The sequence below is a fragment of the Bombus fervidus genome, chromosome 14, assembly GCF_041682495.2.
Source record: "Bombus fervidus isolate BK054 chromosome 14, iyBomFerv1, whole genome shotgun sequence".
In the NCBI taxonomy this organism is placed as follows: Eukaryota; Metazoa; Arthropoda; class Insecta; order Hymenoptera; family Apidae; genus Bombus; species Bombus fervidus.
This window is the reverse complement of record NC_091530.1, coordinates 7,460,417-7,486,354: the sequence shown is the minus strand read 5'-3', so window position 1 is coordinate 7,486,354 and position 25,938 is coordinate 7,460,417. Positions and strand designations below refer to the sequence as shown.

Sequence of the window (25,938 nt, the reverse complement as noted above, 5' to 3'; positions counted from 1 at the left end):
GCTAAGAGCAGATGTTATCCCCACCACCGCTACCCTTCCACTTTTCTAGACTCGAGCCAGAGATCGGTCGGTAAAGTGGTGGGGACGGATCGGCTCGTGTCGCCGATACTCGGCTATCACACAAGCCTCCTTGTGTATCCACTACGATTCAGGATCGTGTCAGTAAACGCGTGCTTCCTATACGATTGTTATTTATTTTATCCTTCTTTATCGATGACGATTGATTTTATCGATCGTGTCATTTTATATAGCGAAAATGATACACTTAAATAAAAAATGAATTCTATTATGTGTTCTAATATTATATATTGATCAAGATAGATATCTGATTCCAATTGAAGAAGATAACTATTAAATGATTAAATTAAATCGACTGATATTAAATACATTCGCATTCGACGTATAACAATAATTGTATTTGTCAAATATTGCTGAAAACCTCATCTTAGTATAAAATACTGTTTATACTTACTCATATCTGGAAAGTGTAAATCCAAAAATAGGCACGACTGAATGTATCACAATCAATCAATTTACGTTAGCATAAATATAACCACAAATAGGTTTAACTACCCTTCCATGTCACGATTATCAATAAGTATAACAGGACGATTTAATGAGTCTCTCATGGGAGGTGCACCAACGAGAGCTACGGCCCTGACACGTGCCTCGTGCCACATACGACAATATGCACGTATACGCCGACTGTGTGTTAGTTTCTGACAGCCTCTCGTTGGTGGGGGAGATGTGATATCGGTAGTGGGGAGAGAATCGAGTGTGTATTGATAGAGGGTGAGGACAGCCGTAGCTTCGGTGTAGGTAGACGCGTGACGTCACGCGTTCCACCAGCTGGTTAGGAGACGCGCCACTCTCCTTGTTGCCATGCCCGTGTTTTTGCTGTGATAACACGAGAAGAGGGGAAGGGGCCCGTGTGTACTTGCGGGACCTATGAACTTTTGAAGCACGAAGCGGCGTCATTCGAAGGTGCAAGTGTATACTGAAACTTCGCGTTTATCCAAGAATCTTTACTCATTTTAAATTACCGATGGATTATTAACTGAATAAGAGTCTTTATAATTAAGAATTATCGATAATAAAAATTGGAGAATATATCTGACATTCTTTTAAATTGATTTGTCAGACTTCAATTTGATCGATTATCGATTGGTAGCTTCTTGTAAACGAGACGTATCTATAATTAAGTGCACTCAAGCCGATTAAAGCGCTTCTGTTGCGTTTAATTAATACGTGACTCGTTGTTCGATCTTTATGTATCCCAGTAGATTACCATATTATTCGACACGAAGACCAGAATTTATCTTAATTTTAACTACGAACAGAGAAAATGTTTGTCACTATTGAGATTACTCCGGGCATAATCATTCTCTATTTCTAGCTGAGCGTCCTCGCGGATGCGTCAGAGAAACCCATCTGCTTCGCTTATTCTCGATCACGATTATTCCAATCTCGAGAGTCGCACTTTTCGGGTATTATTCATCATTCTCGACAATTTTCTTCCCATCACTCTTTGTGGTGATACCATATACTGTATCTATGACGATATTCGAATTATTCGTTCATTAAATGCATACGTAAAATCATTATTAAAGATATAGACACTGAGACCTAACGTAACAAACAACGCTTGAAATTGTCGCACAACTAGCAAGCCCTTACGCGAGCCCCTCGTAACCTGAGGAAATAGAAAACGCCTGGTAGATATCCGATTCCGACGCTCTTCGTTGCAAATGAGGACTGTTTTCGATCAGCGTAGATCGATTTAGTCGTCTCTATGAAAACAATGCTTCCTAATCTTTTGTTGATTCTTGACTTGACGAAATAAGTTGACGCGATTACCATGTAAAAATTTTAGGTTATGTTTCGAGCTAGTATATATTTCTATGTTATGTGTACGATAGCAATTTCAATGCGGGTAATATAAATATCACGAAATTGTAATAGAAATTTTCACAATATTTCATGTCAAGAACATATATTAAATCCTAGAACATAGAGATAGATATGTATGAAAATTATTTCCTCGTATGTAGGAATTCAGTAAATGTGTTAATAAATAAATTTACGTTCCCATTTCGAATTGTGAAATTTTGTGATGCGTCAGTGTAAGATACAAATAAAATTTTTGATAAAACGATTTTCAGAAAAAGAATTACCTGCTTTAATGTGAATCGCTTGGAAGACGCACACGACATTAATGACGTTAACGCGCGTAGGATTTCCCTGAAGGCGCGTATCGCGTATATAAGCGTGACGTAATGCAGACATTAATAATTATTGTGGCATAATGATTGTGACGCGCGTGACCACCACCAACGGCAGTGGTATTTGTGCCCACGCCGATGGAAAGTAACGCGTGCCTAAGGGAATTCATAAAATCGAGTAAAGCGACACAGCAGCCGATCTCCGAATGCCTACACTTTTGGATTCCTTTGAATTTCTGCCATTGTGAGCGATGCTTAGCATTCTAAAGATGTCACATGGTTCGGTGATCCCCGAGACTCGGAATCGTCAATAGCTCAAGTATGTTACTTGTTTCTTCGCTCGTATGCATCTGTGGCTTTAAGCCGAATATATACACCACAAATATAGCTTTGCAAACTATCGACAAGTTTGAAATGTTATCGTATAAAAGAAAACCATACAACGCCCTCTAGTTACTATAATGAAGTATTTTTAAAGAAATTGCACAAAGATATATTTGTAATAAATTAGTCTTCTTCATAACCTAACCCAAATTCTAATTCATCGTTTTGAGGTCCGGACGATGCATATATATTGAAAATCTTAGTGGTGTAAGTCAAAATTATAAGAATATCTATTATTCCTGGTTTACAACTCCTTAAAAGGTACTACTCTTTTAGTTGATAAACAATCAAGATGTTATCTCATTGTGTGCGCAACATGTTTTTCTCATACATAAAGAATATATATTAAGCTTTTTGTAGTAATGAAATGTGAAAAATATCAGGCTGACTGACTTATACAATGATTATACAATATTCATAGTTTCAAAATAACAATCACCACGTCTTAGTAACTAGCATCTTTTTATTCTTGTCAAAAACTATCATACATTATAAAAAAGGGTGACAAATTGATAACGAAGTTCAGGTAGTGTATTATATGATTGGTTAATTGACAGAAATTACGCGCGACAATGATTGTGTGTGGACCAGCGGCTCGCGGAAGGTCAGTGACAGAAAAACGAGATCACAGTTTCTGGGGGCGAAGCCCAGTCATCGCCCTCCCGAAATTTCGATTGGCGTCGCGCCCGCAGCGCCACCTGGTCGCTAGTCCGCTACTCGTCTCGGCTCGAAACTCATTCCAGAAGTGAACGAACGGATGCGCGTACGCACGGTTCCTCTATTATACATTTCCACCGTAAAGGTGCGTTTAGGTACCGGCTATTAACCCCTTTTTACAGGCCAATGCGATTACAAGCGGTTCAAATAAAAGGAAAAATCTCACATACGTTTTCGCTAATTCGTTAAAACACCGTTACCACAATATAAATAATCTCCTTTTTTCCGAGTAGTATAATATATAGCGGCTATAAGAAGCATTGACACGCCATAGTATATTTATTACATCATTCGCATACTAATTAATTAGATGCAAATATATTAAACTTTATATCATTTAATAATATATACTTTCATATGACTATGAAAAAATACTATGAAAACTAAAGGTAGAACTTGATATGTAGCAATACTTCTTGTAGTCACTATACAATAGAGAGCACGATAATTACTTCAAGTTCATAAAAATCCACGTTACAAGCAGAGAGAAATCGAGAAGTAAACGTTAATTATACCTAAAGTTCACGGAAAGATTAAGTTGCCATTACACCCTTTAATAAGCTTTGTCACGCACCAAGCTGCGAAAGCCACAACCTGCGGCGATATCTGACCGGTGTACACTTGAAAACGAAACATTCTTGCTATGAATACCTTGTACAGGCTGCTATTAAAAAACGAATTGATGGTATAATACTTACCGAGAGAACAGTGAAAGATATTTAATTAATGGTAATTACGTTGATTCTTCCAATATTATATCAAGTTTCGTATTTCCCATATTTTTCACTTAATGTAAGACAATATTTAGATCAAACTTTCGATACAGAATAGATAAAGGTTAAGTCCTCAACTATCTGACTTGAATCCTCTAGAGATTTCTTTTTATAACGTTACTTAAAGACTGTAATCGATTCATTGCTGATAAATTTACTATAAAAATCTAAACAAAACTTGACATAACAACTAGCATTTACATTGATTAGACACCTTTCTTTTTACTTCTCTCAGTGAGTACTGTCAATTCACGAAGTCTGGTTCCATCTTCTTTCTTCTTTCATACTTTCTTCTTAAACATATACTTTTATCTTTTCTGTTTCCTAATTAAAATTAACCTATACATATAATAAGTATACATATTTATATGATACGTGTATTGTTGAACGAAGATGCGGTTCAATTTATACACAAGACCGATAAGTGAGGCGGCACGCGTTCAACGTCTTATTGAATCGAATTCAAGCTGCGCGGTGCGTGACTGTCGGCCACCGATTACGCGCACATGTCGGTCCGACCTAAACGCACCTTAATAACACATTCACCGCTCCGCTATTTTCGTCCACGGATTCACCATAGAATGAGATCAGTGCGCTAAATTTACTACGGATCCCTCTCTTTGCGCGCTGGAATGTTATCCTCCTTCTCCCCCTTCGCACTCACACTCTCTCTCTCTCTCTCTCTCTGTGCTATGCTCACTGGATGCTGCGCGGCTTTCATAGACTCGTTTTAAATCGCTGTAACCGTCCTCACTGCCGTGGAAACCAACCCATCAGGGCTGTATCCAGTATAGCATATGTATAGTATATGTAGTATACGATCACCCTTCAGTTCGTAAAAGGAACTTTATGAGAAGGATCCTTTTTCATCGTGTATCGTTTGCGACGTGTTTGAAGATAAATTGTAATTTTAACTCATATTTGCAAGCATATATGTATATACGAAACGACTGGTTCATCGCGTATTATGTATATCGCGTGCAACGAGTCATGGGAAACACGTTTGCTTGCCAACAACGTATTTATTAGCGGATCGCGCTGTCTAGTGACATTTCGATGATACAATTGATCGAACTGATTTCACAATTCATGATGATCTTCGTGAAAACTTGTATGTTATATAAAACATTTTTAAGTTTCAGTAACATAATGTGACACGACATGACTGTCAACCATTATGTTGGTCAAATTTGAGACCAGTTTGAAAATGTATATAAAAGTTACGAAACATTTATTACATTACATATGTAGTTAAAAATCACTATACAATACGAAGAGCCATTTTAAACATATATGTAACAGTTATTAAAGATGATTCCACTGAATATTAAAGTTTATTAACATAATGAGCAATTTTGATTGTTTAAATATATACACCAAATATCTTGTAGTTTCTGCGTACATTTTTAGACTTTTCTTAATTTTTAGCGACGTAACCATAATTGTGTTTTATTATAACGCTACCAAAAAGTTTAAATATTCATAACTTCCCCCATATTAAATTTTTAAGTTCATTACCGACTTTATCGACTATGCACTGGTAAATGTCTAAACGCCGAAAAGCATGGATGGTTTTAAACGAAGGCGTCTAAAAATGAGAGGCAACTTCCTCGGGGGAAAAAAGTCTGTATATACACGCGTGTGTGTTTACTAGTTGCCTGAAAAAGATGCTCGTCCGCGGTGCGTTAAATACGCGCACGTGCGGGTCTAACGAATTCAGTGTGCGTACGGTTAAGTGTGTATCGCCAGTGCGTTTGCATGGATAAGGCTCGGTAACTGCGCTTACAAAAACAAGACAGGGTCTACGACACGTTCCATCCAAGACACGAGACCTAAGAAGAAAGACACGTATAGGGTTATTTTTACTCTTTTCCACTAAGAACAGACGAGAGCTACCGGTTGGTTATTTTTCAAGAGGAGAATTTATATTATCGACTGACTGCTTAGACAAGCATGACTGAATCGCTAACTATTTACATGGAATTCACGTTGAAAAGTGCTACATGATATGACGAAACGCAACGTAAAGAGTATAGGGACTTTTTCGAAGATCATAAAAGGGGTTATATGTACTATACGTATGTACATGTGAGAAGCGTGCCTTGAGTAATCGAATTGGCCGGTAAAAAGAAATAAAGCTTCCTCTTTTTCTCGTGCACGCTGTTTTGTAGCAGGCTGTGTACGTGCGCCTCGTTCTATTATACGTTTCGTTTGTGTACGTGAGTTCGAAATAACTGGACGGATTGTATGTTGCAACCGCATCGTGTTCAAATAACAAAGGAAGAAACGCGCGAGAAAGTGCGTACTTTTTTTTTACAACGATAGAAAGAAAAATAACCATCGAAGTATAAAACGTTCAATCGCCGCCATGTTTCTTTTTCGCACTTTTTCTTTTCGTAAAGAGTATACACCTAGAGATGGTATATCTACGTGAAAAATATTTCGACGGGATTCAATGAATCGAAAAATCGCGTGAAATATTCTGTTAAAAAAAGGGGAAAGAAAAGTTAGGAATAATATTCCGAGAAAATTGTTTGAACCTTGATAAAATGGTTAGCTGCAAACGATCGTTTCGGTTGATCTGTTGCATTTCGAAGGCCTCTCGCGAATATACCTTCGTCGAATGTAATTTCCTGCGAATTCGATTGCGAATTAACCGATATTGCTTTTCGACTGTAACTTACGGTCGCGGATGCACATTCGAAGAATCGATTAATCTTCACAAATGTTTCATAGCAGTGAATTCTACCGTTTTAACGACGACCACTCTTTTGTTTAATTAAAATGATTAAAAGTATACAATAAAAAATCAATAAGAATAAAGATATAAAATTAAATAAAAAAAAAAAAAAAAATTAACTTGGCGTAGTGAAGAAAACGTTTGACTACAATCGCCCCAAGATGATCAGTTCAAATCTTCATTAAATCAAACATTGATTTTCTAGAATTATTTTAATAAATTTTGTGACCTTAAGATATTAAATTAGCTGCTTGTAATTTACAGAATAATGTCAGAATAGGGGTGTATATTATTTCTTCGTAGAATGGGATCGGGGAATAAAATGTTCTTTGCAACAATCGTGCGGAGTATCGGGAAGCCAGTCGATGGTGGAACCGTGCCAACTAATCCACTCCTTGACGATTTTATTCAAAGGGGTTAGAAACAATGACGGCAAAACGTTTCACGCAATCGCGATACCTTTACCAACCAGTTGTTTTTTCGTCATTCCACCTGATTACAACCATTATTCATGTTGATGATTTAATTTTTAAACAAAAAATTGTTGCTTCTCATTATTCCCTAATTTAAATTTTTATTTTTAATTACTACTAATTTAAGAATTTCTATTTCTTATTATTACTAATTTAGATTTCCCAAAGAATTCATGATTAAAAAAAGTTAAATAATTTAGAAATATTAATTTTAAATTTAAATTAAGATCAATTAGAGGATAATTATTCGTGTCATACCTATTATAGGCAATGTTTCTTTCTCACATCATTAATTGAAATGTGCCAAACATTTACCAAAAATATACAATAAAAGCAGGATTAAAAAATCTTAAATTAACCATGTCTTTAAATCAATATGGCGTATAGAATATCGATTGAACAACAATTACTCGTGTCATCTGCATTTTACGTAATTTTAGGTAATTTTATGTAAACACAACATAATATGTTTTGTCTTAAATTAGAATCACAGTAGCGACATATGAAAATAGGGGGCGACAAAGATACGCGAAGGGAATTTACGTTTCGGCGTTGTTATCTTTGGCAAGAGTCGCGGAAGTGCACGTTTCGCCTCGCGTTACGACAATTATGGTTAATTGGATTATTTTTCGCGCGACCCTGGGAAGCTTTGCTCGATGTTCGAACTTGCTTGCCACTCAAAGAGGTTCAGTACCGAGAAAGCCCGATGCTGACATAAAAAAGGGAAAACGTCCCCTCAATTTTATATACTACTAGTAAGAAGTTTACCTAACCTTACCAACGTCCATTGGCGGACCAACGAACTTCTAACATCGTAGAAAACATTCGTTTCAATTTTCAACGTTACACGAGGAGATTCGTAAAAATGGAATTAACGTTAACGAGACAGCTTGTACATACATAAATACAAGTCGTATCATGTTTTAGACGCACATTATTACTTGCAAGTATGTATGTAATAAGGTTGGAACCACAGTTTCTAATAATAGGCCTTGTATAAATAAGTATACGTAATGTACTTTCATCTTCTTTACTATAGAATATTCTTATATTTATATTAAGTAGCTATCAATGATAATAGATGCAGTTGCTTATTTCCTATTAGGAAAGTTATGGCGTTGTTATATTGGTTTAATAAATAGAAAGCGGATATATATATATTATTATGTCACATATGTAGGCCTCAAGTGCTAAAAGAAAAGACTCAAAAAAATTCCTTCAATTATAGACCTATCTTAATCTTATTTTTACATTCTAATTTTTTTACATATGTTAACATTTCTAGGTTAGCACGTTGTCATACACACTCTTTATTTTTTACCGTACTTTGTATAGCATATCTTATAAATAATACATATTTGCTTACGAACTGATAATGTTTCATGTGTTCAATAATAAAAGGTACTTATATGCAACTCTATGATGTATACGTCTAATAGATAACAAATCACGTGATAATTTCGCGTCGAGTGATTTTCAGCGTGACGGTAGTGAAGCTACGTTGATACTGGCTAGCGTCCAGCTTCGTAACAATCGCCTTGACGACAACTTTCTAGAATCTCTGACGGGACACAATTAATTTGTATTTCAGAGCGTTACGAATGGTAATAGAGATGCTATTTGGTAAAAGTAAGCGAACGGTACGGGTGGAATCGTGCGCGTGGGCTCCACGGCCTCGTCGCGTCGAGACCCGATCGGTAATCGATAATCTCTTAAGAAATTAGCACGGATTTGTTTTGTTCGTGTTGCGTTGTAAACCGGAGATGGAATACGAGTTGGAATTAAAAGAAACTCTTACTAACTTGTGCCCGTCGAATTCCTGATTAGAACAATCTCCTTCTTCAACCACCCGCCAAATGAATTTACCTTACCGACGAAACCGTTGAAACTTTTTTTGGAAATAAAATGTTTAAATCATTTCGATCAAACATACAAACTCTAGCTTTAATTAAAATCAAAGTATGTATATAATTTTGAACAAAACACCTTAAATTGTTAGCAAATAATCATAAATTTGACATGATTAGACGATCCTGGAAGAATCAAAAGGAAGAATCGTGGCCTGCGAAAAGAGGAGGGTAGGTATGTAAGTATGTACTAGGCTGAACGATACTTGAAGCGGCCCACTTTCTTTACTTTCACGCTGCCGATGTTCTTCTTTCGACGCGCTCGCTACTCGGCCTTCGTAACTTGACGATGAGAAAGGGCCTATGGCGGACGCGCATACTTGCTGCTGTTGCACACGCACCATGAGTAACCACTACCGCTACACGAAGCCTCTGTGGCAAGCATGTACGCCCGCCGTTCGCGACATGCAAGAGTAGCATCGAACAATTTCTAACGGGTTTTTCTTCGCATCTGAGAGTCGAAAGAACACGACGAGTTTCTACGCACCGTGACAATTTCAACCATTTCTTTGATAACATATAATAGAGGGTTCTAGGATTTAACATCCAAACTTTGTCGATATGTTTTATGGATATAATCAAGCAAGAAATGTTATTACAAATGAGTCATTTAAAACTTTTTAAAACCGTTATAATAATATATAGCACAAAAAAAACATTAATGAACTTGTGGTTATATGCTGTAAGACATTGAGCATTAGCTGTCGGTACTTGCAAAATGTTTACCGTTCCTGTCGATACGAAAGTGACAGCGATAAAAAAGTTTATTACCCTATGAACCACATTTTGATTTCATTTTTTAAAATTATCCACACATAAAAGTCTAATGGCGCAAAATTGAAGGCGATAATCCAGGATGAACTACTACTTTCTTTGTATTTTGTATATCTGTTATAACTTTTTAATAAAGCTTTAAACGATCCATATTTATAAATTTTATGTTTACACATTTTATGTTTGAATTTTAAATTTCAAATCTTTATGCTGCTGGAATATATTGGTTTTTCGGGAACAGTCATGTAGCTGTTGTATTTATACTTTGAGTCTTACAAGTGCAAAGTGCAAAGTTTAAACGCTACAACTGTACGATTGTTTCCGAAAAGTATATAATATCATGACATTTTATGTTTGATCATGACACATAAAACACATATATAATGTTTAGCTGTTAAATCCCGAGACACGCAGAAAAGGGGATATTTAATTAGTTGGTAATTTTTCCTATGTACCTACAGAGTAAAAGATGGCCGCGGGAAGAAACGGAAATTGTATCGAAACTGATCAAAGTGCACACTCTATTTTTACGTACATGGAAAGACAATCGTCACTTTTTTATCGACCAGGCGATTATTTCGTAACGCGATAGCATTAACGGTCAAAGTGTCACGAGTTCCCAGCTTATGAACGCTTTTGCGCGGTTATAAATATTTTCATCGTTACAATAGTGTCCACGACAATATATAGTTTATGGCATAACTGGTACGATCACCAGTTCAAGCGTCCTATGTCGATGTCTAAGTTACAACCACAGAAAGAAATCGATAACTATCCGGGAAACGTCGCGGGAAAAGGAAGAAATCATCGGTATGCAAACAAAAGAAGCTGTACTCGGTTAAAAAACAATCGCGGCACCGCTCATTAATCATACACCTACCTAATAAATGTAGGGAGTCGTTAATCGTTATTCAGCGTCCTTGTCGGATGCAAAATAAGCTCGGTCGGGTGATCAAAAGACGCGATCTGTCTGCCATTACTCTTATCGTGAACGATATAATAATATCACGTAAGAAATTTATCTCTACATATTCGCGGATACACGAGTATTAAGTACATCGTAATAAAAGGAGATTTATGAAGTGTCTCTCTTGTAAAATCTTGCGAAAATTTGTAACACGATCTTTTATTTAATTTTTTTTCAAAGATATCACTTTTTAACTAATACTACATTAATTTTAGAAATATTATTTCTTTTGGTTCTTTGATTCGAAATCGAGTCTAATATCTTGTATCGATTTCACATACAATCAAATGAATGATATGCTTCACCAATCTATTGTGTATCTTTTACTATCTATTTTTATTGTAAGCCTGATTAACAGTAATAAATTGCGGTCAGATCCAGAAGTAATATTTTAGAAAATATTTCATCCGTGCCAGTACTTGTATTTATCAATGTAAAAAATAATTTCATTGTCGGGTTTTTCGATTTTTGGTATCGGATATTACAAATTAAAGTACTATTTTGGAATATCGAAGAAAAATTGAACGAAGCTTTGATTATCTAAATTAACAAGATATAATATGAGATACCCTGAAGTTGAAACAGGATTTTTGGTATCATTAATTGAGCGACCTGGCCATTGTTCTTTGGGTTCTTTTGCAAGTGGTTACATGAGATACCAAGTGGATGCCCTTTCGCAAGTCACTTTGTAATTCAACGCAGATCTGGTATGCGCGATAATACCTTTGTTTAAAGTCTAGATCGTCGTCTCGATGCGCGCACAGAAAGAGAAACGGGGCCTTGCATGTGTGTTCGCTAGTCAAACAGATGCGTCGCGTAGCCCTATGAAAGTGGCTATATGCTCTCGGCCAGGACGTAAATAGTTACGAGCCTCGTGCCGTAGAATTTTAAAGCGGAGTTAACGTCTGCCTCTGATACGTTTCACCCGATATTCGACGCGTGCACCAAGTTCCGCGCCGATTTTTTTCTCTGTTTAGTCGCTCTTTATTATCCGTGATTCGAGTTTCATCCGCTAGTCAAACATATAAATCACCGTTAAGTGCGCAGCGATTCCTTGGATCGATGATTAACCCGTGATCGCAACCTGTGCGCCCTCTACTAACTGAGAAAATTCAAAATGGTGAAAGCATCACGTCGACGTTCTTGACATTGAAAATATGCTTTGATCTAAAATATAATTCGTAACGAAAGTTACGAAAGATTTAACTAGAATTACACTTTTCGCCATCTACGCCATCATTTCACGAAGAAAATTTTTCTCAAAAAATTGCTCTTTTCTGATAACGAATTCATTCGAACAGCACCTACAGGCTTTTGCAATGTCATTTCTTGTCTACGTCTTTCGAATAAAATTTGCAAAGACCACGATGAATAATAAGGAGGTTATACCATATTCGGTGAATAAAATACATGAAGTTAAATGCATATTCCACTTATGGTTTAAAATTGTTTGGTTATAGAAGGCTCGACATTGTCTTATTGAAAAAAAAAAAAAAAAGGGAACCTGTTTTATCAACGAATTCTCGTATGTTTCTTCTTAATTGTTTGTAATATCTAAATAAAAATAGTATTCGTTGGAATATTTTATTATTTGAAAAAAAATTTAGAATAAAGATGTTAGGAACTTTTCCAACAACTCGATAATTCGATTTTGTTTGAAGAAGGTATAATATACGGTATTAAATCTTGGTGGAATTGCGATTACGATAGTTGGACTATATACCGAACGCTCGATGACCGATACATTATCTAAACGGTAGGTTATGTATGTGAGGCTCTATCTATTGTTGACCGAGTGTGGGATGTCGCGAGGGACCGTCTCGACAAAGTCGTAGATAGTTACGTCGATGCCGTTGTTGAATTTTAAGTCAAGAGAACACGCACGTTCAACCAGATGATACATAACACGTAGAATAATGCAGATTAGCCATGGCAGAAGGAGGCCACTAACGTAACTTTAATCCGTCTGTTACGCAGTTAAAACGGACGTCTACTCTTTACGTAAACTTTTTCTGTCTACTTAATGTAGCTACAAAAAGCATTTACCACTTATCTTTATTTTCCAATGAAACACTTTTTAATAGTTTCTACATTGAGGTTTTAGTATTCATAATATTTGGCATTCATTCTAGTCAGAAATTTTTGTAGTTGTATGAAAGTATTGCTAAATGATACGAAATTTAGTATACTCAGATCAATTAATTAGTTTGTAAATTGCTATTGGATAAATACAATGGCGTGTCAATATTTCTTACAAATATATATCTCTCTTCGCATTCGTCAACTACAAAGATTTCTTATTTGAGATATCAAATACAACATATATGATTTCAAGAAACATTGCCAAACAATTATCAATTCTACATTATATGAGAAGTTCCCATCTTACGTTATAAGAATATCATTATATATTTCTCTGTTCACGGACTTTTCCTTTCTGTCATTTCAAAGTTAAAACCGTGTAAAGAATATATATGGTGCGCGCGCGCGAGAGAGAGCAGTTACGTCTGAATCGTCCTTGAATGTAAGTGGAGACAAGGCGCGAACCAGCAAGAAGAATGCGGCGCACGCGGTATAAAGGGACCTTAAAGGCTTCGATACGCGAATGGTCGCGCTCTGGCGAGCGAATCGCGCAACAATTATCGGACAATGACATTTTATCCACATATTATGGTAAATCTATAAAATTCATTACTAAATTCATTAATTCACCAATTGAATGGGCTGCATCAATAAGAAGGCAGTTTCACTTTCTAATAATTTCAATATGCTAACAAAAATCAATTAAAAATCAAGCACTTTATTATACTTTACAAAATTATAAAAGAACTCTATAACCTACAATTCATCATTTGCCGATTCACCAATTTTAAAACAACCCAGCTGTCATATCTTAGATATTTGGTAAGGCATTAATTTTTCATACAACTTTATGGCTGTGTTAATTATTTCTAAACTAAAAGGCTTATATCTTTGAACCAAATAGGTTGTTCCTCATTTTATTACGTTATATTAAAATACACTTTTTTAACCATTAAATGACATCAAAATTTTTAAAAAGTCAACTAAGTTATACTTATTTTCTTTTGTAATCTTCAGACATATAAATTTACTAGTAAGTGTACATAAAGTAGTAATTTTATGGCTTTATCCGAAATAGATTCGGACAGGCGGTGGTATCGGTGGCCCTTGTTACCGGTCGAGTAGTCGGGGGTTAATGCGGTTCCCGTGATAATAACTCGATACGTGCTCTGTTCGTAAATCTGCGCGCATATGTTACATCGTTTAGAAGAGGAATGGGGACAGAAGGAGGGAGGAGGGCGAGAAAACCGCAGCAGCGCGACGAAAATCGTATCGAAACGACTTTGGTCTATGAAATTCTATTAGCGATTCCCGATTTAATTGTCTATATGGTACTGTGACCGATACACGAAAAAGATTTTGTGTAGAGACTAGTTACAACTATGTACAGTTACAATTACAAAGGACAAAACTCTCCCGACTCATCGACCTCTAAAAACGCTTGGGAAAATATTATCGCATCGCTATTCATCCCTTGACCTAGCCCAGCTCACGTTGAATGAGTTTGCGTTGAGAAATTCCCTGTCGCCCTTTCTACTCTGCCATATTTATATTTTTCGCTCGTTTTCTTAGTTTTTTTAGTTCGTGCATAATTGTTTATATTAAGTTGTACCTATTATTAAATATTATTAAGGATTTGAGATAATAGTTTACCTTTGTATGGTCGTTAATTTTAAATCAATTCAGTAACCGTTTTTAATTATAGTTGGAAACGAGCGTATATCGAAAAATGGAATGAAATATACAGATTGGCTAACATCACACGTTACGACTCTGAAGTATACAAAATCGATAGCGGCTAAGCAATCCACTTAATGGCATTCCCTAAGCAGCCGCTGAACGTGATAAATCGAAGGCTGTGGACTATTTAGATACGCCGTAACGATATATCGAACCATTGCTACAACACTAGATAGAAGACAGATTAAACAGTAACGAATGGCGTCTCGTTCTTACCTGCAAAAAACTGGACGCTCTCTGTATAATTTACTTAAATCTTCAAAAATATATGTACTTTAAATAAGATATTGAACCCTCGTAAAACAGAAAGCTCGTAAGGTGTTGAATCAACAAAATACTTTATCTCCATAAGGAAATCAATTGTACACATATATTCCGCTTTGATATACGACGAGGAAAAAATAAATTCTCGTTGCGCAGTCCTAGTCTTAAGTTCGCATCGTTCTCGTCGTTTCATTCGGACAATACCGCAACAGCGCGAACAAAAAGTACAGCCCCATGTTTTCGAGCGATTATCTGGACGAGCTACTCGAAGAAAAGGAAGTCAGTTCATCTGTTGTTGAGAGTAACGCCCACGTAAAAAACCCAGGGTACTAAGAGGTTTTTCCCCGGATTACGTTATCCATTGATAATAGATGCTGTGTCATACGCATAAGCGCATAATATCGGTACTTGTTCGTCGCAAGATCATCACGCGCGGTACTTAACGCGACGCGGGGGGAAAAGAAATCAACAGAGTCCGGGTTGCGAGAGGTGAGGGGTGGAGTGAGTAGCGGAGCGAGTAGAAGATGGAGGGGGTAGAGAGTCATAAGAGTACGGGAACAAATAGGTGACGTACGTTGGATAGAGGTTGCTCAACTTGACATCGCTTTCGTGACGTCATACAAAATCACTTTACCTCAAGACGAAACCAACTTCTCGTTGCTGTGTTCACACGATGTCGATGGCGAAGAAATGAAGAAAGCGAAGAGACAGAGACAGAGCCGAGAGTAGGAGAACACCCGATGAGATGAAAATCCACAGAGAAAGGGGTGAAGAGACAGAGAGAAGAGAGACTTCAGAAGGGGACAGTCTTCGCAAGCCCCGCTCTGCTTCCACCGACTGGCAGAGGACGTCGCTTCTTTGTTCTTCCTTCCTGCTCTCGCAGGCACTCTCAGCTTTACCACACACTCGGCTGACTAACGGAACGAAGTTAATCGGAGCACGTTAGACTCGACGTCCCTTCGTCACTGCTGTCGCTGCACTATCAGTATATGTACAGATATAATATATCGATATCAGTCACAAGATAACGTTTCGATAAAGCACTGTCGTATTGTTACTCCCGGTGTACTCGCACGCGACACCTTAAGTCCCTTCTAAGTACGTGTGAGTTTTACGCGAGAAGACGAGATAGAGATGATCGAAGGACAAAGTGGGAAAGAGATATAAGCGTATTAGATATACGTATATATACGAACGTGTATTATATTTGCCACAGGTCTGTGTATATGTAAGCACTCTCACGGGCACACGTATGTACGACGACAGAAGAAGAAAACACTGTGTACGTATGCTGTTGTCCCATCAAATGGCTCCCGCCTGACGTTTGTACGCAAGCGAGGCCGGAGCACGACTGAGCGCGTATGCGAGCCGACACCGGCCGAGCGTGTGGCCCACGATGCGGAGATACCCGACCGAACGTCGTACCGCTACGACACGAGTTCCGAGTCCCTTTTCCCCCCACCGAGCTCCATCGCTCTCATCCTCACCCCTCCGTCCTCTCGTCTACCGGTCCATCTACCCCGTAGTCCTCTACGATTCCTCGTTTCCCCTCCGTCACTGGTCCCCTCTATATCTCCTGCTTAAACCCGTACACGTCCTTCGGTATACGAGATACATACACTGCGATTTTTCCCCGACGATGAGCTCTCGCACAAACTTCACCACCAAAAAAGCAATCCACACATACGCGTTCGTATAATCGCTACCTTTTTCTCACGGGATCGAATAGGTCTAGGTTTTGATCGGCACGGAACAGGTGTGGACTCGTGGGACACGGACTGCTGCTACTGGTAGGGTTAAACAAATCGGATGAATGTTAAGTGACTCGCGTCCGATTTATGATCCTTGATATAGATATATATCTCCTAATCAATTTATTTTCACTCCATATCCACACCTGTCGTAATTAGCACGGAATGGTTCTCCTCTATAACAATACCGATCTATATTTAATTGCAACGTCGTTGCCAAGTTCACGAGGGATTGCCCGTGATTATCCACGGTCGAAAAATGATTGCCATTGTTTTCGTCGGAGGTCGCGTAACGAAAGCTACGATTTCCGTAGTGAATACGGTGGCGGCGAGCGCGCGCGCGCTGCCTCGACTGGCGAAACCAAATGAACTGTCCGACCGGCTAGGTGGTTTGCGTTTGATTTAATGGTAGATAGGAAGGGTACATTATACCCGATGGCATACGTGGAATTTAGTAGATGTACGCGCGTGTAAGTACCGTAATGCGATATGATAATGCGCCGTGCGCTTTTGTGCGAACGTCCACGTGAAATATTGTAGTGCGCGCGCACGCGCACGCGTTCATACATACGCCCGTCTACCACGGTAGCGCTACACGCGAATACAGAGAAAAAAAGAACACCACTCGCGTATCAAAACGTTAAACTTGTCCCTTAACCCTTTGTTTGGTAATGTCGCCTGGCCGAAGCTTAGCATGTTTCTTTACACCGGCTTTTCACGCGGATCCTTGTTTCCGTTTCTGCGATTACGTTGTTAATTCGGTCTATGCATATTCATTCCTTCCTCGGTTCTAATTCGATGACCTGTTTTCAGACTCGTTCAACCGTTCTGACTTTCTTGAACGCCATCAACCTTACCTGTAGTATGTATCATTTTGTTCGAACAACATTTTACTTAACAAAATAGGATTGATAGAATAACGTTTTAAATCTCGATCGATTTGCAATTGATCCGGAACGAAGGCGTCAGCAACATCTGTGACGGCCGGTTAGACGAAAACGAAAGTGATCCGGCAACACTTAATCTACGATTAAGATAGATATTAGTCTACCCCTCGTGTCTTTTCTTCTCTTCCTTTCACCGACTAAGAAAAAAACAATCTTAACCGAACGAAGATCCGCGTTCTGCTTTTTAGTTATATACGTGCGCACGCGTTCGAATATAATGGAACACAGATCTTTCCGCTTTCCTCCGTTTTGATGTAATCTAATGAGAGTATCCAGCAGGAACTTGGCGACCGCCACCAGCCGGCACCGGAGCCTACAGAGCAGCGTGGAGGAGGGAGGAACGATGGCGAAGGGGAGAGGGGGGAGGGCAAAGCACGAGAGGGTTAAGAGCACTTTTGCGGCGAGCGGAGATGCCCCGTGTGTTTTCTTGCTAGGTCTTAAAGGGACCGTTGCGTGAAAGCAGCGAGGAAAAGGTTGACTCCTGTAGGACCGTTTTTTCTTCTCTTTCCACTTTTTTTCATCGAGAAAATAAGCCGCCTCTTACTTCCACTGAAAAATTGATAGTTTCAAGTTACTTTCGGCCCTCCATTTGCCCCGAGTGCTCTCTCGTGAAACATTCATCGAGAAATTAGTAGATGGAGACAAATTAACGAAAGATATGTAATACGTACTATGGAACCGCCATTTTGTAAAATCACGTTTGATTCGAAGATGTTGCGTAGAGGAGAGGTTAGGTGAAAAGTAGGCGCGTGCAGAAATAGCCGATATGCAACTAAGGAGCTTATCGATCGTTAATTACGTAACGAACTGACGACGAAGGAAAGACGCTTCATAGGCGACCTCGTAATTCACCGGTTCGGGGTTACGGTTTTCTGCTTCTGGTCGCGCGCGCCCGCCCACTCCTATGTAAATTGCACGCGATTATGCACAATATGCGATACACGCCGCTGTATGGAAACAATTACGGGACAGCGAACGGGACACATCGAATCACGAAACTCTGCAGCCGCTAATCGATATTTGGCTTAAAATCTGAGACCGGATTTTATAGTTCCGTGATGCAAAACACACACGGCGACTGTAAATCATTTTAAACTTTATCGCGAATCATCTAACTTGTCAGATTACCGAAAATTCCAAATATAAAATTTTTTATTTTTTTGAATAGATAAGAAACAAAGAGATTAGGAATTTCCCCTAATAATAATTGCCGTTATCACATCAAGGATACTAACAATGGTACAAGTAAGAGTTCCTTTAGCGATGTGAATTATTCTAAACTCGCAAAGGATACCCGTACCGAACCGATGTAACCACCACCTCCTCGAGGATGCATTATTAAGGAACTCTATTTCGAATGAAACGGTTACGGGACCAAGTTTCAGTACGCCCTTTGTCTCAAGTTATGCCGTAACGTTTTAGCCTGTTCGAATGAAAGTTATCCTGTGTAGGACGAGCAAGGGTCGATCGGGGTAGAGAGGTAGCTGTCGAAGGGGGCAGGAGGTGGAGGTTAAGGGAGGGGGAGCAAGGAGGTGGAACGATGCGCAGTACGGCGCAAACTAGACGCACCGAGTCCGTACTTGTTTGTACCTAGCGGTATTCGTTTGCTTCGGTCCGACATACTTTGCGATATCGACTTTGCCCGCTTTTCTTTCGTTCATCCATTTTCACTTTATTCCTAGTCTTGAAAATCCTAGACTGAAATTTCTTTTTTATGCATCAATCGTGTTTTGTTTGTGGAATAATTGTTTTTTAAATGAACTAATTAATAAGGTTATTTGTTATTGTATTTGTTATGTTACATTGATTGAAATAGATATTGTAAGTCTAACTGGATGGTTTGTATGCACATATTTGGTTTTCGTGAAAAGATACTTATAACAGCTCTAAAGCTCTTCGTAAACCTGCGCGCCTGGTACACACTCGACCAAGTCGTCCCTTGTAATTTGTTGGCGCCTATAGAACATGGAGTCTCTGCTCCGGCGATGCCAAGACCGTAGAACCAGAATGCACGAAGCGCGACTACAGTCGTTAACCGTGCCTTCACCTGCTAAATCTAGCCCCTCATGAATATATTTATATTCTTATAGGTAGAAATATTAAACATGTATTTAGATAGATCACACGCATTCTGACATCAATAATATCACAGAAGTCATACATGGATGATATAAAATTATGCATTATCGTTACTCGTTGTGTTCGAGCACCAGATTATATGTCATACTGACGTAAGCGTCTATAAATCAGAACACTGACGAGCGATCGATACAATGGATCGAATCTAACCTTGATAATGCGTTTATAATACTGCGCAGTTATAATCTATTGTGCAATTCTTCTGTATAATTCTATGATGTCTTATTACATTGTAGAATATAGTAGATCACGTTGTAAATAATGACAATATCAAAGCAGAAGGAATATGTATCGGGATGATAGATTCGACCCGCTACATCGAACGGTCAACGACGTTGTGACTGGTGCGCACTCGCATCGCGCAACACGTGACCAAGCACCTAACCAGCCAGCCGGTCGAGTGGGGAAAGCCTTTTCCCTTGAGTTTCGTGTACTGTACAAGTAATGACAGGCGAGGGTGTGGGAGAAGGTGTATGATCGTAACGTGATGCGAATCGGGACTGAAAATGAACTGCGTTAAATATTTGTGTATTCCTAAATTGTTTATCTGTCGTTTCCCAAAGATTCTTCACTTGGGAGAAGAAAAAAAACAATATCTAGGATCTAATTGACAACATCTAATCAATACGCTATCCAAAATTGTCGAAATTTTACTAACAAACACAAACTATAATATAAAAAGAAAGAAAAAAATTTTAAGACATACATATATAAAATATTAATTAGACAAAAAAATTCATTAAATTCTCACAAAATAAAATCACTATTTTAGGCATAGATGAAGCTGAAGGGACTCTTTAGACCTGTTCTCGGTTTTTCAAAAACAAGACGTTCCTTTGCAATCACGTTGAATTCGAGGTCGAGAAATTCGAGCTTGAACAAGTGTAACTTTGTGCGCTGGCCACGGTATATCGCGGTTATTCAATTTCGTGGCAACGAGATACGCGGTGCCGAGGAGAAAACGAGTACCGCTACGACACGAGTTCCGAGTTGAGTCGTTTTCCCCTTCGCGCGGTTTCCTCCCTTCCTCCTTGGCCCCTGCCCCCCTCTTCCTATCCGTGAATGCATCCCATCTTCTTCTATCGTGTATGCTCGTTCGTTCGTTCTCTCTCTTCACCGTTAGCGTTGCTCTGCCATTACTATATACCTTCTCCACTTCCTCGACCGTCCTTCGTGAGTACGCTGCAATTTTTGTCGGTTAGCAGCCAGGTCGGTGAGGCCAAACATGAAAATCAAACTTCAAGGAAATTCCTGATTCCAGCTGTGTTTCTCTTTCGAATCCCGAAACAGAGACAAAAGGCGTATTTTGTTGTTACAAGATTATCACGTGTTTTATCTTCCTTTGGAAATTCCTCAAAGGAATGCAGCCATTTGAAATTTCAACCGTCGGCCACTTTTAACCGAATGGTGGCCATTTTATCACGTAGATAAAAATGGTCGCTAGCAATCACGAAATACCGCAAAAGTAAAAATACCTAGGATTTCATAGAATCAGCAATACCAATTATGAGTTAACCTATGGTATCAATTTAAAATATATAAAATTATCAATTTCTTTAACTTAATTATTTGATTATTATTATTTTCTATAATTTAAAAATATCCCATTATTATAATTAATTATATAATCTTCAGTTTCTTTAAATATTTAATAAAATATAGATTTGGATTTGAGAATGAAGATTATTGAGTGCGAAAGACAAGGAATCTGAAATTGTTTGATGTATACACGACAGGATGCGCTCAGTTACAAGACGAATGGCGTGTTCAGCTACTTTCGAGACGTTTTCTACGATAAACTTCCTTTCTCTGCTACTGGCCACGTCCTCCAGATATTAAATCTCAATGTTTCCCACCAAGACTTCGGAGTTCAGTTGCAAAGAAAGGGAGAGAACTATCCACGGCTGGGTACTATCGGGTCTCTCGAATTCGAAAGGTCTTGGCTGCTTAACCCCTTTAACCCTTCGGTAATCCCGCCACGATCCCACGGAGACACAGTCAAAGCTTGTACTTTCTTTCACTCCACTATCTCTATCTCTCTCCTTCTCGCGTTTTAGAATCGATCCAATAGGAGAGACTTCTCGATATTTTGAATAGACGATTCCCCAACTTTTTGATTTCTTATCAATAACAATTTATCAATCCCCTGATATGAGCGACTGTTATTATTTTTTTTTTCAAGATTTATAAAATTTAACAAAGCATTTAAATACTTATATATTATAGTGATAAAACATTTTGTATACCGAGAAGAAATATTGTAATTAGCCGGTTCAACTGGTCACGAAAGCTAAGCATCATCACATGAATATCTCTAAATAAATTAGTACGAGCAGTCCCTAACCTTGAAAGCAACCTTCGACGATAAACCGACCGATGTCACACATACGAACGTTTCTTATATTTGACTTTCGTCAGAAAAATTCCCCGATTCTATATTTAGTCCACTCTGTCTTCAAACATCAAAATTTCCTTAAAAGTATTCCTATAAGTAGAAAAACGTCTTAGAAATAAGAATCAGATCTTGAAGAAATTTCTTGAAGCGAGCAAATTTCAAAGTTTCAAAATTCAACGGAAATTTCTTAATTCTAACGTAGACACGAAGCGTAGGTCCGTTGTGTAGGGGTCGAGTAGTCGAAAATGACGGGCGTGACATTGAGTAAAAATAGTGACACCTAAGGAAATGGTTGACCAAAACCCAAGGATGCTACAGCGAGGGCAAACAAGCGTCTAATCCTGGGCCGGTGTGGCCAGCTTGTAGAATCGGGCCTAAAGTTGAGAATAGAAATAGGGATCCTTCTCTCCCTCAGGCTGAAACGGACTCAGGAAGTTCGGTGGCTCGTGTCTGTTCAATTACAAGACAGGCAGAGTACAACGCTCCCACCAGCGCGGCAACGTTTCACTACGAACGAATTCTGACTCGCGTTTTTCCACACATATATAGTAGCTCGCCAAAGTATTTTGACCATTTACAATAGAAAACTTTTATGTATATATCGTGTGTACTATATGAACGTTTAAAAATTTCATTAACACTATGTATGAAGAAACACGACTGCTATGAATATACTGATAAAATTTGAAACTAATCTGAAAATGTTTATATTGTACGTATTATATGAAACTGTATTTGCCTCTGCCTTCCTTTCGTTTCGTTTCTTCTCGCCTTTATCCCATTTTTTGTTTCGTGATTTCGCTCCCTTATGTATTTCTTACGATTTTGAAAATTTAATATATCAGATGAATTAGGTCAGCTGATAAAATTCATGAATAAAGAGTCTCGGTTCAACATGGAGGGCGAGAATATCTTTAGTACGACTTCCAACTGGTACCGGACGTGCAAAATTGTTCCGAAGAGATCCGGGCTTCCCAACGAAGGACTGCAGGTTGCTTTCACGTTATTCTTTTACACGTAATCCGTGGTACAAGATAATATTTAAATCAAATTTTTAATGTATATTTCAGTGTTAGAGTAATTTTTAATATCTTTAGGTAACTAATTCCAGTAATTTTAGACGTATGAAATGAGCCCAAATTTGATGATAGTAACTTCCAATCTGGAGTAACATCTGTCAAATCAAAAGCGACGAAGGTTATAGGAAGGTTATAGGACGAAGGATCATCTGTCGATTGGCATTCAATAATATTACGTGAAGACATCGCCTAAAATCGTTTGGACAAGGATTATTCAGTCCCAGGACAAAAAGGAGTTCTGTCTTTCTTTCGGTGGCCGGCAAGTAGAGAAGGAAAGCGAGGGACGAAAAGAGGATTCGACGTAGTCTAAAGAGTGAGAAGGACAGAGTAAGCCAGGACTACTCGACTCTTCCATCCTTGTTGTTGGTTTATCCGTCTCTGTCTCTCTGCTCTCGTCTCGCTCGAAGCCCGAACGCGCTCCTCTATTCGAGACGCTCGATATTTTAATTCCTGCCGATCGACCAGCTCTCCTGCAAGCCACCTTCTCCAGTGAATATCGTTCCCGCTCGAAAGATGCGTCGGAAATACGGAATATCGATGATACTTCGAGGCAAATAATTTGCAAAAAATCAGAGGAATGTCGAGGAACCGCGGCAATCGTTTTTTCCTCGGTATTGTTAGCCCAATGAATAAACAATTAGATCTTTCTTCCTTTAAAAATGAAAAGGAAGATGCGGCTGAAGCTACGTTGTCCACCAGCGAAGATCGTTAACGATCATACCGTCAATGTTATAGTTAACCTCTACTATTTTAAAGTATGAAAATCGAAATCTAACAAAGAATCAAAGTACATAGATGACACGTAAGATAGGAATTCGAAACTCATCACGGTATCGTGCCATCAGGGTTAGCCATTACGCTGGATGCGAACCGTAGTCGAGTCGAATGTTTGTAATAATTGTAACGAACGCGATGTACCGTTAACGGTGTGCCGTTTGCAACGAATACGCGAAGCTCGAATACACGGGCGGACGTAGAACGCGAATACAGTAGGTTCTCTCGCTTCGTAGAGGTGGAGGTTCGTCGCGAGAAAGGAGAGGGGAGAACGTGCGAGGAACGGAGAAGGGAAAGACGAGTACGTGTGGTTGAATGTTACTCTACTTCGTTCCTCGAACTTCACCATCGCTTTTCTCACTCCTCTTTTCTCTGGCCCTCTCTTCTAAAGGGAAAAACAGAGAAAGAAAGTTTTTTGTTCTGGTTCGTTTACCGTTCTTCCTTGTACGATTGTCACGTGGTTCCTTTTTCCCCTCTTTTTCTCTCTTGCTCGCGTTACTTTTTCTAGAAGTGTCCTTTTGTCTCACTCGTTAACTCATATGATTTTGTTCCTCTTTAACGCGCACACTTTTGTTCCTCTCATTAAGTCTCATTTTCTGTTACTCTCCTCTGCTCTTTTTCATCGCACGCGTCCACTCTTCTTCTTTCACTTGATTCGCCATCTCGCTTTCTCTTCAGGTAATGCATCCCTTTTCCACCCTTTTCATTTCGCTCGCTCGATCGGCAACTCACTCCTTTTTCTTCCGCTGAGTGATGAGCTTACACACTCCTCTCGTTCACTTTGTTTCCTTCTCTTTCCTTCCCCCGGTTATATTATATTTACTCTGTTCTCTCGCTCGCTCCATCGTCAGACATTCCTCTCCCTCTGTTTCTCTGTCTCGTTCGTTCTAGCTTATTCATCGATTCAGTTTGTCCCTCCGCCACACTGACTCTGCCATCTCTCTCGTCATCTTTCTCACTCCCGCTCCAGCTCGCATCCACTCTTCGCTTATAGATTCTCTTCCTCCCTCTTTGTTCGGCCTTTATTCGTCTGTTTTTTTCTTCACTGCCGCCAGAGTACGAGCACACGGGCAACGCAGTTGCTGCGTTCTCGGCGTGTCAGTGTGGACCGGCAATCTGTGAACAGCCGGTTTAACCGAGGAGGAGGTGGCCCGATCGATTTTTATGATGTTTCAAAATTCTCTATGCGCATTCTGCACAGAAACTAACCACTTACACCGGCACCCATCATTTTTATCCGATTGACACGCCCCGAATTTACCCACTATTTGGCCTTGTGTCTTTGGTTAACCTCTATCGATTTGGCACTCGACTTTATTCGATTAATATGTTGTATTAGGTCGTTCGAAAAATTCGTAGAAACGGTTAAGAAAGATTGAACTAGAATTAGACTTTGCGTCATTTATAACGAATAAGTTTTCAAATAAGTTTTGCTTAGACTAGATCACGATATATGTACGATGGCGAGACCACGTTATACGCGCTATTTATTCGAACGTTTCGTCGTTTGATAAAAATCCATAATAAAAACTCTATGAACTTGACTTTTATTGTTTTATGATGTAGTCGTTGCTTCTGTATTAGTCCTATATTAATCGAAGTTTTCAGACGATACAGAGAGAAGATTAACACAAAAAATAGTAAGAGTTAAATGCTTTGGCTTCTGGAAATTAATTAATGACGCGCGATCATCTTATTCCCTGAATAACAAGTCGTACGGTCGATTTCCATCGGACCTCAGGGGGATCGTTAAGCTCTCGACTAATCTGCGAGCCGACTAACGCCGGGTAATTCCAGTAACACGCTCTAT

The 25,938-nt window shown here is 38.8% G+C and overlaps 1 protein-coding gene across 2 annotated transcripts in view; it reads right to left on the bottom strand.

Annotated features, from left to right (window-relative positions):
* The window catches only part of LOC139994316 (uncharacterized), a 97,787-nt gene that overhangs the window by 13,472 nt on the left and 58,377 nt on the right, over positions 1–25,938 (bottom strand). Inside the window, exon 1 of one of the 2 annotated variants that reach the window (XM_072016844.1) lies at positions 15,678–16,438. The exons of the other annotated variant lie outside the window; for it this stretch is intronic. The gene's annotated coding sequence lies outside the window, so the exon portion shown is untranslated. Of the gene's footprint in view, positions 1–15,677; positions 16,439–25,938 lie in introns of those variants that run through there. 2 annotated transcript variants of the gene reach the window in all.